This window comes from Canis aureus, chromosome 5, assembly GCF_053574225.1.
Source record: "Canis aureus isolate CA01 chromosome 5, VMU_Caureus_v.1.0, whole genome shotgun sequence".
NCBI classification, from domain to species: domain Eukaryota; kingdom Metazoa; phylum Chordata; class Mammalia; order Carnivora; family Canidae; genus Canis; species Canis aureus.
The window spans coordinates 73,134,150-73,150,670 of record NC_135615.1 but is presented as its reverse complement, the minus strand read 5'-3'; the positions used below and the strand labels follow the sequence as shown (position 1 = coordinate 73,150,670).

The 16,521-nt window shown below is 37.6% G+C and overlaps 1 protein-coding gene and 1 pseudogene across 3 annotated transcripts in view; both read right to left on the bottom strand.

The window, feature by feature from the left end:
• The window catches only part of EYA3 (EYA transcriptional coactivator and phosphatase 3), a 102,513-nt gene that overhangs the window by 77,987 nt on the left and 8,005 nt on the right, over window positions 1–16,521 (bottom strand). Inside the window, exon 2 of one of the 3 annotated variants that reach the window (XM_077898892.1) lies at window positions 9,622–9,784. The exons of the other annotated variants lie outside the window; for them this stretch is intronic. The gene's annotated coding sequence lies outside the window, so the exon portion shown is untranslated. The remainder of the gene's footprint in view (window positions 1–9,621; window positions 9,785–16,521) is intronic. 3 annotated transcript variants of the gene reach the window in all.
• On the bottom strand, window positions 11,926–12,622 carry LOC144314581 (large ribosomal subunit protein eL19 pseudogene; annotated as a pseudogene).

Below are 16,521 nucleotides of genomic sequence, written 5' to 3'. Positions count from 1 at the left end.
CTGTCTCGGAGCATAATTTGCCCCAAACAAAACAACTACTAGTTTTCCTTGGGGTTGATTCCTGTGGAATTTGATACTAAATTCCACAGTGGCAGAGACCACTTTCTTCTTTTTAGTATCTGACAGCACATTGTGGGCATTCAATAAATATTCAACCAAGTACAATTTCTAGGCTCTTGATTCCTCTAAACATTTACTTAAAAGCAGTTCACTAAGAAACTTCAATACATTTAGAGGCACAGAACATTCAAATCTTCACGTTTCCCATTTCTCACCAGGGATGTCTAAATCACAACTTTAGTTCCTTACAAAGTTTTGTTAACTGACTTCAGGAATATCACTTTGAAGTCCGTGTTAACTGAAAGGTTCCGTTCAAGTAAAAGCAAGGAATGATATACTTTATATCACATCCATAACAAAGAATTTCAGCACAGGTACTACTTATATAGCAATCAGGAGCCCTCGGGTTTCTCTCCATTAATAGACTAAAGTTAGAAAAAGAAAAATGGGGGGGGGGAGCACAGAGAAAGAGGAAAAAGAATCCCCTTTCCCAAACACACATATACACATAAAAAAGATTTCTGATGAATGATAGGTCCACACTTTAATCCCCAGAACCAACAAATGCCATCTTATTTGGAAAAAAGTCTTTGCAGATGTAATTAAGGATTTTTAGATGAGATTATCCTGGATTATCTGGATAGGTCAAAAATACTATCTCCAGTGTTCTTGTTAAAGGTGAAAATGAGTAAGAGAAACCTCATTTGAAATGGAGTTCAAAGGCCATGAAGGGGGTGCTCTCAAGCCCTACCAACTTGTCAACTGCAGACCCCGAAGGAAGAAACATACCTTGCGTCTTCCAACAGAAGAATCCTACTTTATTACAACAGTGGCAAAAGGTAAGATATCCTCCTAGCTAGGCAATAGCCCAGTCAATGAGAAACCATCACCACCCTGAACTCTCCTCCAATGGACTTCTGCTCAAAACAGCTCCTCCATACTTCCTCCTTTTTCCCTATAAAGGAGAGATATAACTTGCTTTGGTGCACTTCACTTTATTGCACTTCCCAAATACTCTGATTTTTGGAAATTGAAGGTTTGTGACAATCCTGTGTTGAGCAAGTCTATTGGCACTATTTTCCCAACAGAATTTGCTCACTTTGTCTATGTACCACATTTTAAAAATCTTGCAATATTTCAAGCTTTTTCAATATTATTATGTTTGTTGTAGTGATCTGCAATCAGTGACCTCTGATGTTACTACTATAATTGTTTTCAGGTGCCATGAACTGTGCCCATACAAGATCATGACCCTAATCGATAAATGTTGTGTGTTCTGACTGCTCCACTGACCAGCCATTCCCCCATCTCTCTCCCTTTCCTCAGCCTCCCTAGTCCCTGAGACACAACAATACTGAAATTAGGTCAATGACTAATCCTACAATGGTCTCTAAATGTTCAAGTGAAAGGAGGAGTCACACATCTCTCGCTTAACTTTTTTTTAGTGTAACCTGTTTATTGAATTAGCTGACTTGATAGGGTGCCTTCTCATCAGGTCTCCTCTTTCTCTTTTAAAAAAAATTTTGAGGATATTTGGCAATGTTACCTTAGTTTCAGATATACAACACAGTGATTCAAGATCTCTATAAGTTACATTATGCTCACCACAAGTGTAACTACCATGCGTCACTACACAAAACTATTACAGTATCATTAACTATATTTCCTATGCTGTGCCTTTTATTCCCATGACTTACTCTTTCTATAACTGAAAGCCTGTATCTTCCATTCCCCTTCACCCGTTTTATCCCTCCCTCTGGCAACCATCACTTTGTTCTCTGTATTTGTAAGTCTGATTCTGCTTCTTGTTGTTTATTTATTTGTTTTTTTAGATTCCACATATAAGTGAAACCATATGCTATTTTTCTTTCTCAGTCTGACTTATTTCACTAGCATAATACCTTCTAGGTCCACCCATGTTGTAAATGTTGTAAATGTCCTTTTTCTGCATATCTCACTTTAAATGAAAAGCTAGGGGCAGCCCCAGTGGCACAGCGGTTTAGCGCCGCCTGCAGCCCGGGGTGTGATCCTGGAGACCCGGGATCGAGTCCTGCGTCGGGCTTCCTGCATGGAGCCTGCTTCTCCCTCTGCCTGTGTCTCTGCCTCTCTCTCTCTGTGTGTCTCTATGAATAAATAAATAAAATCTTAAAAAAAAAAATAAAAATAAAAAAATAAATGAAAAGCTAGAAATGATTCAACTTAGTGAGGAAGGCATATCAAAAGCTAAGGCAGACTAAAAGCCAGGCCTCTTGTGCCAAACAGTCAAATTGTAAATGCAAAGAAAAAGTTCTTGAAGGAAATTAAGTTTCCTTTTAATTTTCAGAGTAAAATTTCAGGGAAATTTTACACACTTTTCAGAGTGTAGTGAATACATGAGTGGTAAGAAAGCAAAATGGTTTCATTGTTAATATGGAGAGATTTTGAATGATCTGGATAGAAGATCAAACCTGCCAAAATATTCCCTTAAGCCAAAGCCTAAGCCAGGGCAAGGCCCTAACTCTCTTCAATTCTATGAAGGTAAGAGAGGGGAGGAAGCTGCAGAAGAAAAATCTGAAGCTAGGTGAGGTGGATTCATGAGATTTAAGGAAAGAAAGCCATCTCTACTTCATAGAAATGCATAGTGAAGCAGCAAATGCTGATGTAGAAGCTGCAGCAAGTTATCCAGAAGATCTAGCTCAGATTAATTGATGAAGATTGCTACACTAAACAACAGATTTTCTTTTTTTTTTTTTTTTTAAGATTTTATTTTATTTACTTATGAAAGATACAGAGCTAGCGAGAGAGAGGCCCAGGTCTCCAGGATCAGGCCCTAGGCTGTAGGCAGCGCTAAACCGCTGCGCCACCGCCACCGGGGCTGCCCCAAACAACAGATTTTCAATGTAGATGAAATGGCATTAAATTGGAAAGAAGATGCCATCCAGGACATTCATAGCTAAAGAGAAGAAATCAACACTTGGCCTCAAAGCTTCAAAGGACAGGCTGACTCTCTTGTTAGGAGTTAATGTAGCTGGTGACTTTAAAATGAAGCCAAAGCTCATTTACCATTTCAGAGATCCTAGAGCCCTTAAGAACTATGCTAAATCTACTTGTCTGCACTCTGTAAATGTGACATCAAAGCCTAGACAACAGCACATCAGTTTACAACATGGTTTTCTGAGTACTTTTTTTTTTTTTTTTTTTTTTTAGAGAGAGAGAGAGGCAGAGACAGAAGCAGGCTCCATGCAGGGAGCCCGACGTGGGACTCGATCCTGGGTCTCCAGGATCGCGCCCTGGGCCAAAGGCAGGCGCTAAACCGCTGCGCCACCCAGGGATCCCCTGAGTACTTTTTTTTAAAAAAAGATTTTATTTATTTTAGAGACAGAGTGAACATGCCTGCATAAATGGGGGGGAGGGGCAGAGAGAGAGGGACAAGCCCTCTGTGTTGAGTGTGCAGCAGAGTTCAGGCTCCATCTCACGACCCGACCCTGAGAGGTCATGACCTGAACCGAAATCAACTGAGCCACCCAGGTGCCTCAGTTTTCTGAGTATTTTAAGCCTACTGCTGAGAACTACTGCACAGAAAAAAATATATTCCTTTCAAAATATTACTGCTCATTGACAATCTACCTCATGACCCAAGGGCTCTGATGCAGATATACAATGAGATTAATATTGTTTTCAAGCCTAGAATATATTATTCCAAAACTAAAATTATACCAAAATAATTACTCCAAAATAAAAAGTTTATCTTTTAAAAAGGGAGTATCATTACACACTAGCATGGCTGAAATGAACAAAGGAAAACTGACCATATCAAGTGTTCACAAGGAAGTAAAGCAACAAGAACTCTCATGCATTGTTAGTATGAATGTAAAAAGTACAATATAGCCATTGTGGAGAAGTTTGATAGTTTCTCAGAAAGCTAAACATCCACTTACCAGATGAACCAGCAATCCTACTCTGAAGTATCCACCTAAATGAAAATTTATGTTCACCTGAAAACCCGCACATGAATGCCTATAGTGGCTTTGCTCATATATACAATGAGAACTGGAAACAAATGTCTTTCAAACCAGTGAATGAATAAACTGTTGTACATTTATAGAATGGAACACTATGCAGCAATTCATGGAACTCAGATGAATTTCCAATACATTATGCTAAGTGGAAGAAGCCACACTCAAGAATCTACATATTGTATAATTCCACTCATATGACATTTTTCATGTAAGGACAGAAAAGAGATCAGTGGGTGCCAGGTGCTAGGGATGGGGAAAGGACTGGCTACACAGAGTTACAAGGGAACTTATCGGCATAATTGGAACGGTTTTCTATCTCAATTATATTGGTCGTTACATGATTATATGCATTTGTAAAACTCAAGAGAACTTAGTATGATGACTTTATTATATGTGTGAATTATACCTCAAAAATTATATAGGATCTGTTTAAATGTTTAGAAAAAAATTAATTGTATATGAAGTTGAATAAAATTCTGATTGTGAGCACCTAGGATCGAGCCCCACATTGGGCTTCCTGCTCAGTAGGGAGTCTGCTTCTCCCTCTCCTCCTCCCCCTGCTCATGCTCTCTTGCTTTCTATCAAATAAATAAAATCTTTTTAAAAAAATCTTAAAAAATAAAATAATAAAAATCTACATCTTTTGTTTAAAAAATTCTATAGCTGTAATATATACAAATAAAATTATAAACATAGATCAATGGTTTATGAATACAGAGATTGAAATGTTGGTTAATAAAATTATAAATAGGGCAGCCCCGGTGGCGCAGCGGTTTAGCGCTGCCTGCGGCCCAGTGCGTGATCCTGGGGACCCTGGATCGAGTCCCACATCGGGCTCTCTGTATGGTGCCTGCTTCTCCCTCTGCCTGTGTCTTTGCCTCTCTCTCTCTCTGACTCTATGAATAAATAAATAAAATCTTAAAAGTAAAATAAAATTATAAACAGTTGGATCAAAAATTCACAAGTACAGAGACTGAAATGGTGGTATTACTTGATATTATCTTAGAGGAGTTTTCCATCACATAGAGGACTTAAATAAGGTCAAATTGTATAAATTTTTTATGTTAAATGGAGCTACCTTCAAACAGATATCCCTACCTAAACTGGAGTGGTAGAAGAATTCTAACCCTATGCTAAGCCATTAAAGGTAGATCTATACAATACAATTAGAACCAATTACACCTAACTAGAAACAGATAAATTACACCTAAAATAGAAACATATGTACTCAAAGACAAAAACAAAGAGTAAGGGGTACTTAAGAGACAGGCAATGAACCAAAGATCTCTGCAAAATACATAGACATTTATCAAGCCAGAAGAATTACTCTACAGAAAATACTTCGCAAACCCAATGATATACCATGAAAACATGTATCTGGAAAAAATAAATAAATTTTAAAAACAAAAAAAAAAAGAAAAGAAAAAGAAAATCCTTTAGTTGGAAGTCTTAAAAAAAGTCGCATAAAATCCGTATCTTTTCATCATTTACCGGAGTGTCATTATGGATGTTAACATTGAACAGCACTGTTTTCTTTTAAAAAAAGATATTTAAGGGGCTTAGAGGCATAATACCAAAAAGGTTGCAAAAAATCATTAAGCAAGTTTGCTTTATAAGACAGATGGTTCTGGGCAGCCCCAGTGGCGCAGTGGTTTAGCGCGGCCTGCAGCCCAGAGTGTGCTCCTGGAGACCTGGGATCGAGTCCCACATACGGCTTCCTGCATGGAGCCTGCTTCTCCCTCTTGCCTATGTCTCTGCCTCTCTCTCTCTCTCTCTCTCTCTGAATGAATGAATGAATAAATAAATCTTAAAAAAAAAAAAAAAAGACAGATGGTTCTTAGAAGTTTGTGATCAAGTTTTTATAAAATCAGTCATTCCAAATACACTACAGGAGCTTGCTTAATTTAACCGGCAAATTAATACAAGGGAAAGAGATGGGATTCAGAGTCAAAAAGGTTTATTTACTCTGTTAACTACTAGCTGTAAGACCTGGACAAGTCACTCTTATCTCTCTTGTAAATATAGATTCATTTTAAAATTCAATGAATACTTAGAAAAAGAGTCTAGTAAAATCCATGTGTCTAACACAAATATAGGTACCCCCAAATTGTTAGTCCCCTTTGCATTCATAAGTGTCTTGCTATGCACTGAGAGGGGAAGACTAAATAAGGTAGGACCGTATCCACAGGTTATTTAGTCCAGTGGATTTCTTAGGTATGAAACCACTGCAAACCCACAAAAAAAAAAAAAAAAAAAAAAAAAGAGAAATCGGACTTCATCAAAATTTAAAACTCCAATTCTTTAATTTGTATTCTGGTTTCTATACCACTATAAAATGTTTCCTATGGAAATTAAGAGTTAATTTTTTCACTAATGTTTTCTCAGTCCACATCTGTGTATGTCCTATCAGTGCTTATCGTAAATGTAGTCTCCTTAGACTTTACCAACGCCCCACCCACTCACCTATGGCAACTACCAGTTTATTCTCTGTATTTAAGAGTGGTTTTTTTGGTCTCTTTTTCTTTGTTCATTTGTTTTGTGTGATACGAGTGAGATCTTATGGTATTTATCTTTCTCTGACTTACTTCACTTAGTATCATATACCCTTTAGGTCCACCCATGTTGGTGCAAATGGCAAGATCTTTTATTTTTTTTATGGCTGAATAGCAGTATTCTATGTGTGTATGTACCATATATTTATTCATCTGTGAATGGACACTTGGGTTGCTTCCATATCTTGGCTACTGTAAATAGTAATAAACATAGGGGTGCATATATCTTTTTGAATAATTAGTGTTTTCATTTTCTTTTCCCATTTTAAAATTTTATTTTGTATTTTATTTAAATTCAATTTGCCAACATACAGTCATCTCATTCTGTGCCTCCTTAATGCCCGTCATCCAGTTAACCCATCCCCCCTATTTTCATTTCTTTTGGGTAAATACTCAGTAGTGGAATTACTGAATCACATGGTAATTATATTTTTAATTTTGAGGAACTTCCATGCTGTTTTCCACAGTGGCTATACCAATTTGCATTCCCACCAACTGTACACAAGGGTTCCTTTTTCTCCACATCCTCACCAACATTTGTTATTTTGTGTGTACTTTGGAAAAATGTCTACTCTGACTTAAAAATCAGAAGACTGCTTATTTAGTGTTGAGTTATATATGTTCTCTATATATTTTGGATATTAACCTCTTATCAAATGTGTCATTTGCAAATATCTGCTCCCATTCAGTAGATTGCCTTTTTATTTTGTTGACAGTTTCCCTCTCCATGCCAAAGCCTTTGATTTGGATATACTAAGTGTACTTCTGCAGGATCTGATGATGCTGACTGGCCCCTCTGTACTAGATTTCTTTGGGGATACTTGAGAATTGCCTTCTTTACACACAAGGTTAGGTACCTTTATTTTTTTATTTGATTTTTTAAAAGATTTTATTTATTTATTCATAGAGACAGAGAGAGAGAGAGAGACAGTGGCAGAGGGAGAAGCAGGCTCCATGCAGGGAGCCCGATATAGGACTCGATCCCAGGTCTCCAGATCACGCCCGACGCTGCAGGTGGAGCTAAACCGCTGCACCACTGGGGCTGCCCGGTTAGGTACCTTTAGCCCTTACAAACACACATGTATTATTTATCTGTGTATGTGTATGTGTACATATATTTCTTCTAAGTAGTTCTGCTTCTCTGATGAACCCTAACTCTGCCAATCCTGACAATTTACTAATAAGGTTGCAACCATTAATACCCACTTTGCTGTGCCTTAACCAGCACCAAGTACCATCTTTTAAATTTCTTGCCTAACTCAACAAGTAAAACATGATCTCAAATTGCAAAATAGAAAGCATGATTTTTAAGAAATAAAACTTGTCAATCTTTTTTCCCTTTGTGCTTTCTAGAATTTATGCCCTATTTAGCCTTCTCCAACTTATACATTCATACTTTTGTCTACAACTTCGATAGCTTTATTATCTACATTTACATGTATTTATCAGGAAAGGATATTAATTTGGTCAAATGTTTTTCTGGCATCCAAAATGATCATACAGTTTTTCTATCATCTATTAAAACTTGTTAATAGATGTTCTAATATTGAGCCATATATGCATTTATTTCAGAAACCAAACTCTTGGATTGTAGAATATTATTTTAATAAACTGTTAAATTCTATTTTCTAGTACTGAATTTAAGATTCTTACATTGATACTTGTAAGATTCTTCCACAGTTTATTTTGTGGTTTTCATGAAGTTTTAGAATCAACATTTTATTGGCTTCCTTAAAAAGACCATAAACTTACCTTTAAAAAACTTTTTTATTTATTCATGAGAGACATAGAGAGGCAGAGACATATGCAGAGGGAGAAGCAAGCTCCCTGTGGGGAGGAGCCTGATGTGGGTACTCATCCCAGGACCCCCAGCCTCATGCCAGAGCTAAAGGCAGACACTCAACTGCTGAGCCACCCAGGCATCCTGGGGGGCTGCTGGTTTTCAAAGTTACCATGGAATTAGAGAGAGGAGGATGGCACTTGGGCAAGTTAAACTGCTACAAAGTTTACTGTTTTTCCTGAAATGTGGCCATTTTTCTTGAATAAATACTCCCAGTTTACTGTAAGCCTATGGTTAATTTTCAGAGTTCTGAAACAGTTGATTGTGTCTGCCCAGGTTCCCATTGCTTTTATGGAAGGGAGAATTTCAGAGGTTCTCACTGTCATTACTGCTGACATCCTGCACTTTAACTGAGAAACTCCTTTAACTCAGTTTTTTTTGGTTTTTTTTTTTTTGTTTGTTTTTTGTTTTTTGGTGGGGGGGGGGAAGCTAGCCCCAGTGGAGCTAGGGGTAGGGTGATGAGAGTGATGGGTGGGGGGGGGTAAGGAGAGAATCTTTTTTTTTTTTAATTTTTTATTTATTTATGATAGAGAGAGAGAGAGAGAGAGAGGCAGAGACATAGGCAGAGGGAGAAGCAGGCTCCATGCACCGGGAGCCCGATGTGGGATTCGATCCCAGGTCTCCAGGATTGCGCCCTCCAGGATCGCAGGATTGCGTGGGCCAAAGGCAGGCGCTAAACCGCTGCACCACCCAGGGATCCCCGTGAGGAGAGAATCTTAAACACCCTCCACAGCCAGTACAGAGCAGATGTGGAGCTGGACCTCATGACTCTGGGATCATGACCTGAGCCTAAATCAAGAGTCCGACATTTAAATAACTGAGCTACCTAGGCAACCCTTAGCTCAATCTTTATGTTTATTATTTTGCTATATTTGCTTTTGAATTTTTCTCTTCAAAATTTCAATATTTACATTTATTTCATTATTTATTTCCTCTGAAATTACTAAAAAATGCTTATCTTTAAAATCTTCAGTTCATACTATTCACTATTTCCTTTAGTGTCAGCTGCATTTGATTCTTTTTTCATAACATTACTTTTCCTCAAATGATTAAATCTAGACTATTAGAGTTCATTTTTACAGTTGGGAGTTTTACTTTTTTCCCTCAGAGTAGATGAGAATTTTTGTTCATCTGTTGTATAGGTAGGTTCTAGTTATATACATTCACTTACGGTATTATGGAAGAGGGGTGAAATATACAGTTCATCAGTGTCCGCAGGTAATCTGCTTTCCGGATATGAATCCATCTCTTCTGAACATCAAATAAATTATTAGGGATATCTCTGGCCTCTTATGCCATGACTTTCACTTTGGAATAGCTATCAAAGCTTTATCCTAGGGAGAAATACCAGACTTAGCTAGTCACTTTGCATTTCATTTCCTCTACTTTTGTTATAGCAGTCTATAGTTACTTCAGACTCCTCATTCTTCTTTTTCTAATCCCAAAATTCATTCATTCATTTATAAAATATTCATTGAATGTGTACTATGTGCCCTCCATTAGCTTAGATACTGGGAATTCAGTGATAAACACAAAATCCCCAGCCTCAAGGAACTTATATTCTAATAGGAAGATGAACAAATACATAAGGTAATATAATTTTACAAAGTAATAAGTACTATGGAAAGGAACACAAAGAGACAACAACGGACTACAGGGGAGCTATTTCAGATAGGGTAATAATTTCTCTGAGGTGGTAATATTTCAGCAGAGTTCTGAATAATGAAAAGGAGAGAGTTATAAGCAGATGCAAAGGAAGAGGTTTCAGAAGAAAACAAGAATAAAAAAAGTGAAAGGATAACATCTTGGCATGTTTGAGATATAGCAAAGAGACCAGTATTAGAAAGTGAAGGAATGGTTGGAAATGAAGACTGAGAAGCAGGCAAGAGCCACATCACATACCGCCTTGTAACACATGATATGGAATTTGGGAAGGCAATGGGTGCTTCAAGCTAGAGAATGACATAATTTGTTTAATATACACTAAACTCCAAGGGGAGAATAGACCAGAGGGAAACACATGCCCTCTCCAAGCAGACTGTACAATGTGTCTTGAAAGCATTTCTCCAGGCTTTATCCAGGAGACAAACACCAGATGCTCAAAATCAAGAGTAAGGGCCGGAAACTGATTTATGCTCCAAGCACCCTTCAATTTCTTCATAATTGTTTCTTGGAGTCTGATACATTTTTGGAACTTCTACATATACTTCCAGCTGTGATTTCTTCTCCTACTCTCTATTAAATCCCATCTCATTGTTTATCTTTCAGAAATTCACCAGTCTCATCAAATGATGGCAACCTTTCTTGATATATTACCTTTCAAAAAACATCTAACATATCTAACATATTACTCAAAGTCCTTTGTACTCGAGTCCTGCTGAAGTAGACAAAAATATCTCACAACCCTGGGATCATGACCCAAGTTGAAACCAAGAGCTAGATGCTTAACTGACTGATGACTTATGTTTATTATTTTGCAAGCTGACCCACCTTAAAGCTGACCCACCTTAAAGCTCTCTTTTAAGGGAATTTAAGAAAGCCTTTTAGCTCTCACAATTCAGGCATCAACACAAATTACATTTCTGTGGGGGAAAAAATTATAACCAACAACACCTTCCCTGCAGAACTGTCTGCAGACAGACAAAAGCCATCACCACGGTGGTGAACTCCTTCCATAAATAAACAGCCAACTGACTGTGGTAAAGTTGGTGAATTCTTCTGGTTACTTTATTTGGGAAGTATGACTGACCGACATATCATGGTATTGTCAGCTGTACGAATATTTATAGTAACTACACACTTAACAGAATACTATCAGAACTTACAGAGAAATAATTTTTAAAAAATACACTTAGGCTGTACCACGTTCTTTTTTTTTTTTTTTAAAGATTTTATTTATTTATTCATGAGAGACACAGAGAGAGAGGCAGAGACACAGGCAGAGGGAGAAGCAGGCTCCATGCAGGGAGCCCGATGTGGGACTCGATCCCAGGACTCCAGGATCCCGCCCTGAGCCAAAGGCAGACACTCAACCGCTGAGCCACCCTGTACCACGTTCTTAATAAGAAAAATACTTTATCAGGAACAGATTCTCTAAGAAGAATTGTTCTTAACCTAATATTATTTCTTGGAAAATCATCCTTCAAGCTGTCTATAAAATAACCTTTAATAAAAATTAAAAAAACTTTCCCCCCACAAGCTTCTGATAAAATAGGGGGATGTGTTCTACAAGAAAAATTCCAAAACCATAGTAAAAAGTATTGCAAAGGAATGAGTTAATCTGAATTAGATTTGTCAAAGTGAGCTTAATAATAATCTAACAGTTCTACTACAATCCTTCCAACTCTTTCTGTTTTTAGTAACTTGTCAATCACAAACCTAAGAATTTATTTAATGTGCCAGATCCAGACTCCATGGAACTCAAAGCCTCCAAAATTTTCTCTTTTTTTTTTCTTTTTTTTTTTTTTTTTAGGCAGATAAAGGTTTGTTGTATTGAATAACTGATCTGATTCATGCTGAGGCCACTATGTACAGACAAGAGAGAGGGAGTTTTATTTCTTGGTCTCTTCCTCCTTGGAGAGAGTCTTGATGATTTCCTCCTTCTTGGCCTGGAGCCGCTCTTCAAGGCGCTTGCGGGCCTCCTTTGTCTTAGATCTCCGGGCCTCAGCCTGGTCAGCCAGAAGCTTCTTGCAAGCCTTGTCTGCCTTCAGCTTGTGGAAGTGTTCCATGAGATCCGCTTGTTCTGGAACATGTTACCCTTCACTTTCAGGTAGAGGCTATGATACATGTGGTGGTCAATCTTCTTAGATTCACGGTATCTTCTGAGCAGCCTGCGTAGAATTCTCATCCTCCTCATCCACGTTACCTTCTCAGGCATTCGAGCATTGGCAGTACCTTTTCTCTTACCAATGCCCATATGCCTGCCCTTCCGTCGGGCCAGAGTGTTTTTCCGGCACCGAGCTCGGGAATGGACAGTCACAGGCTTCCGGATTATCAGCCCATCTTTGATCAGTTTTCGTATCTGATGACGGGAGTCTGCATTGGCAATTTCATTGGTCTCATTGGGGTCCAACCAGACCTTCTTTTTGCCACAGTGGAGGACACTGGAGGCAAGCCTCTTCTGAAGCATGAGCATACTCATGGCTGCGGCCAGCAGCAAAAGGAAGGAACCCAAAATTTTCTTTATCCTTCTTTGATCTGTGAGGTTAACATTTCTAAGAGAATCGCAATTTTTTTCTATAGGTGCTATGGCCTGATACATGGTTTAATTCCAGTATGAATATCCTATGTGGGACCCAGGAAATTTAACAAAAATCCCCTACCCCTGGACAAGCAGAGCAGGACACTAACTCCATTTTGTGCTACACCTGCCACCTCCTGTATGACCCCCACATAACCTGCTTATTGCTTAAGGCGCTGCCCCACCCTAGCCAAACCGCTGGGCACACCCTAATCGGAAATCGGCTCATAACAATGTAACCCCATCTTGTGCCTGCCAAAACTACACCCCCGATTCTGACCAAATAGGCCAGCTCAAATGGATACTATAGGGGGAGATGTAATTCAACTGGCCACCTGCGTGTGGACATGACTGCAACTTTCTGTATATCCCATTGGCCACTGGCCCCTATAAAGCTGCTAGGGCTCTTAGTCTCGGGGTCCAAGTCCCTGCTCCGCTGTGTCGGGTATACTTGGACCCAAGCTCGAGCTTGTAAATAAACCCTCCTGTGTTTGCATCGGTGTCGGCTCCTTGGTGGTTTCTCGGATTCGCAATCTTGGGCACGACACCTATAAATGTGTTTTCCAGTTATATAGAAAAATTTTTACCCTATTTCTTCCACCTTTGAAAAACAAAACTGTATCACTTCCTATAAATCTATCTATATATTTAATTACCAACTCTCTATTATTCAGATCAAATTTATCTTACACTATACTAACAGAACTAAGTCTTTTGAAATGTATGTCTTCAGTTGTCAAAACTATAAAATCTAGGTTCAGTTCTTCTATTAATGTTTTATTTCCCCAAACTTATTTACTCTTTTGAGAATACATCAGCCAAAAATTCAGTACTGTCATTTCAGCACAAGGTGAGGAATAGTGAATTTTTTTCTATATTTAAAAAAATTTAATTCCAATGTAGTTAATGCACAGAGTTGTATTAGTTTCACAGTAGTAGTGAAGTTTGAACACCTGTTATTTTACTCTTTTCAACATAATTCACCTCTAGAAGAAGCAGGCTGGGCAAGCTTGAAGCATTAACTCTGGAGCCAGACTACTTAGGCTCAAATCCCAGCTCCACCCTGATAAAAGGTATGGGAGTTTACTTATTTATAACCTTCCTATGTCCCAGTTACTTCATCTGTAAAATGGGAATAATAAATAAATAATAAATAAATAAATAAATAGATAAATAAAATGGGAATAATAATAATGTGTCTTCATCATAAGATTTAAATGAGTTAATATTTGTGAAGCTCTCAGGATAGTGCCTGGCACTACAGGAAACATGATATAGCTATTTGTTAAAGAAAAATAATAAATAAGTATCTTAGGCGTAAGATAAATTCAGGAAAGAAATCTGGTCTTGAGTGAAAGTCAATTTGATAACTAGTTGCCCTTAGTTTTTCAAAGGGAAAAGTATTTAGATTATTAAGTATATGGTCCAAATAACAAGAGATTCCTATGAAAGATTAAATAAGTTGGACCTGTAGCTTTACCTTTCTCATTTGGCTTTGATTCCCAATACCCTATATAACAACTTTCCCTATGAGTCCTTTCCAAGAAACGCTGTTTTCAAGCTCCTGGACAATAAAACATTGAATGTCAATCACAGACTGTTACTTAGCAAATACACAGAACTCATCATGGTCACAAGTACTTTTAGGAGATCCAACTGTGAGTTGTGAGTTATTAATAACTAACATTTATGGAATGTTTTTTATGGGTTAGAACACCGTTCTAAGTACTTTACATGTATAACTCATTTGATCCTCTCAATAAGTCTATGATAGGTACTATTTATCATTATCACCATTTTACAGATGAGGAAACTAAAGTACGGAGAATGACTTGCCCAAGGTTATTTACCTAGGAAGACACCAACCTGAAATTCAAGCCCAGGCAGCCTCGCTTCAAAGTCTGAGGTCTCAAACCACAGCTATGTACCATTCAATATGGAACATCACAGACAGTGCTGATGACTTTAAAAGGCTGACCAAGCTAAAAATGCATGCTATGCCATGCTACACCAGTAGCCAGAATTCACAAGCCAGATAATAATAAAGAGGCAAGTTTTCTTCTTTATCCTCTCATTCTCATTCTCCTAGGCCTCCCAAGCGAATGAAGTGCTTTATTATTTTTTTAAGACTTATTTATTTAGAGACAGAAAGAGAGAGCGTGTTTGTGCACGCATGAGCACAAGTGGAAGGGGCAGAGGGAGAGAAAATACCCAGCAGACTCTGCACTGAGCACAGAACCCCATACAGGGCTCCATCTCATGACCCTGAGATCATGACCTGATCTGAAACCAAGAGTTGGATGCTTAACTGACTGTGCCAGCCAGGCGCCCCAAGTGAAGTGCTTTAAATAGTGCATGGAACATAGTAAGTGCTTAGTAAATGTTAGGAGGTGGTGGTGACAAAAAAAAAAAACAAACAAACAGTAGAGTATGCTGCTGACCCTGCCTCACTTATTGGCTACGATATGCTAGGAACTGTTGATATCTCTACTCTCTTTTCCCCTTTGTGATTACAGGAAAGGAGTCAGGACAATACATACGTGCAGTCTACTCTTTAGACATGTTACTTTCACCTGACCATATACACACAAGCAAACTGCTTCACTCCTCAGGTCTCTTTTTTGGTTTACAAGGACTGGATTGGGGCCAGAAGAAAGTAGAATAAAGCAGCTTTGTAACCTTTTGATTAGCTGCCAAGGGCAGAAACAAAATTTGTGAAAAGCAACTTCATCAACTTAAACTTTGACTATTATTTGGAACCTAGCAAAGGATTCTAATGATAGAAGTTCTACATGTGAACAAGTGTTTTCAACCTCCCGATTCTTTATTATTGCAGTTTTTAAAATGATATGCCTGGACACAGTAAAGAACAGAGATGACAGTAATGGCAATTGGCAATAGAGTCTCCCTCTCTTAATTGTTCTGCATAGTTATTTAGATTAAAAGCTTAACAGATTCAAGATACATTTCAGAGAAAAAAGTAACAAACTCAAACATTTTCAATTCCAAAAAAACAATATTGGAAAAAATCTAGCAGTCATTAGAATTTTTCAAACTGCAGGTAAAATGTATTAATATCTTATTAACTTAGTGGAGATCAACAGTTTTAAATGAAATACAGTAAAACAAAATAGAGTAGAAAATATTACAATTCACATCCAGTAGTAAAAATAACACTTTCACAAAACTCCTGTTTCAATTTTAAACATTAATATGTACATTAATATGTACAAGTATTGGATAATACACATATATATGTGAGTACTGGGTAACAATGAAAAACTGCATCTTATAGTGGGTCCTGATCAAAAAAATTTGAAAGCCACTTTATCAGAATAAAAGAAAATGCCAGACAATAGGAGAAAAATATCCACTTCAAACTACATAGGAAATAACATTCAGAATTTTGGTGGTTCTCTAAATTACAGTATTTTTAAGGCAACCCTCTGAAAAAGAAAACCATCTGCATAAGAATTAATAGTTTAACAGTTATTCCAAATAAACAATTTCACAGAATGTGAGGTACCGACATTAAATAAATACATACTAACAGGAGATACACAAAAATGAGATAAAGCAAAGATTTTCTGTTCATCTAGCTATTAAATGTCACGCCAATGTTAGAGATGGCTTATTCTCTTTGCAAAAGCTCTCAATTCTCACTCTCATGAACACTTATTCATCAATGTTATCTAATCATTGCTTCCGAATCTACAGCAAAGATGTGGTAAAAAGAAAAAGCAGATTTGAAAATTTCAGTGAATTAGTAACACTTTTTTAAAAAATAAGACCTGTAAATACTATTTTTTTATCCTAAAATGTTCTCTAAAT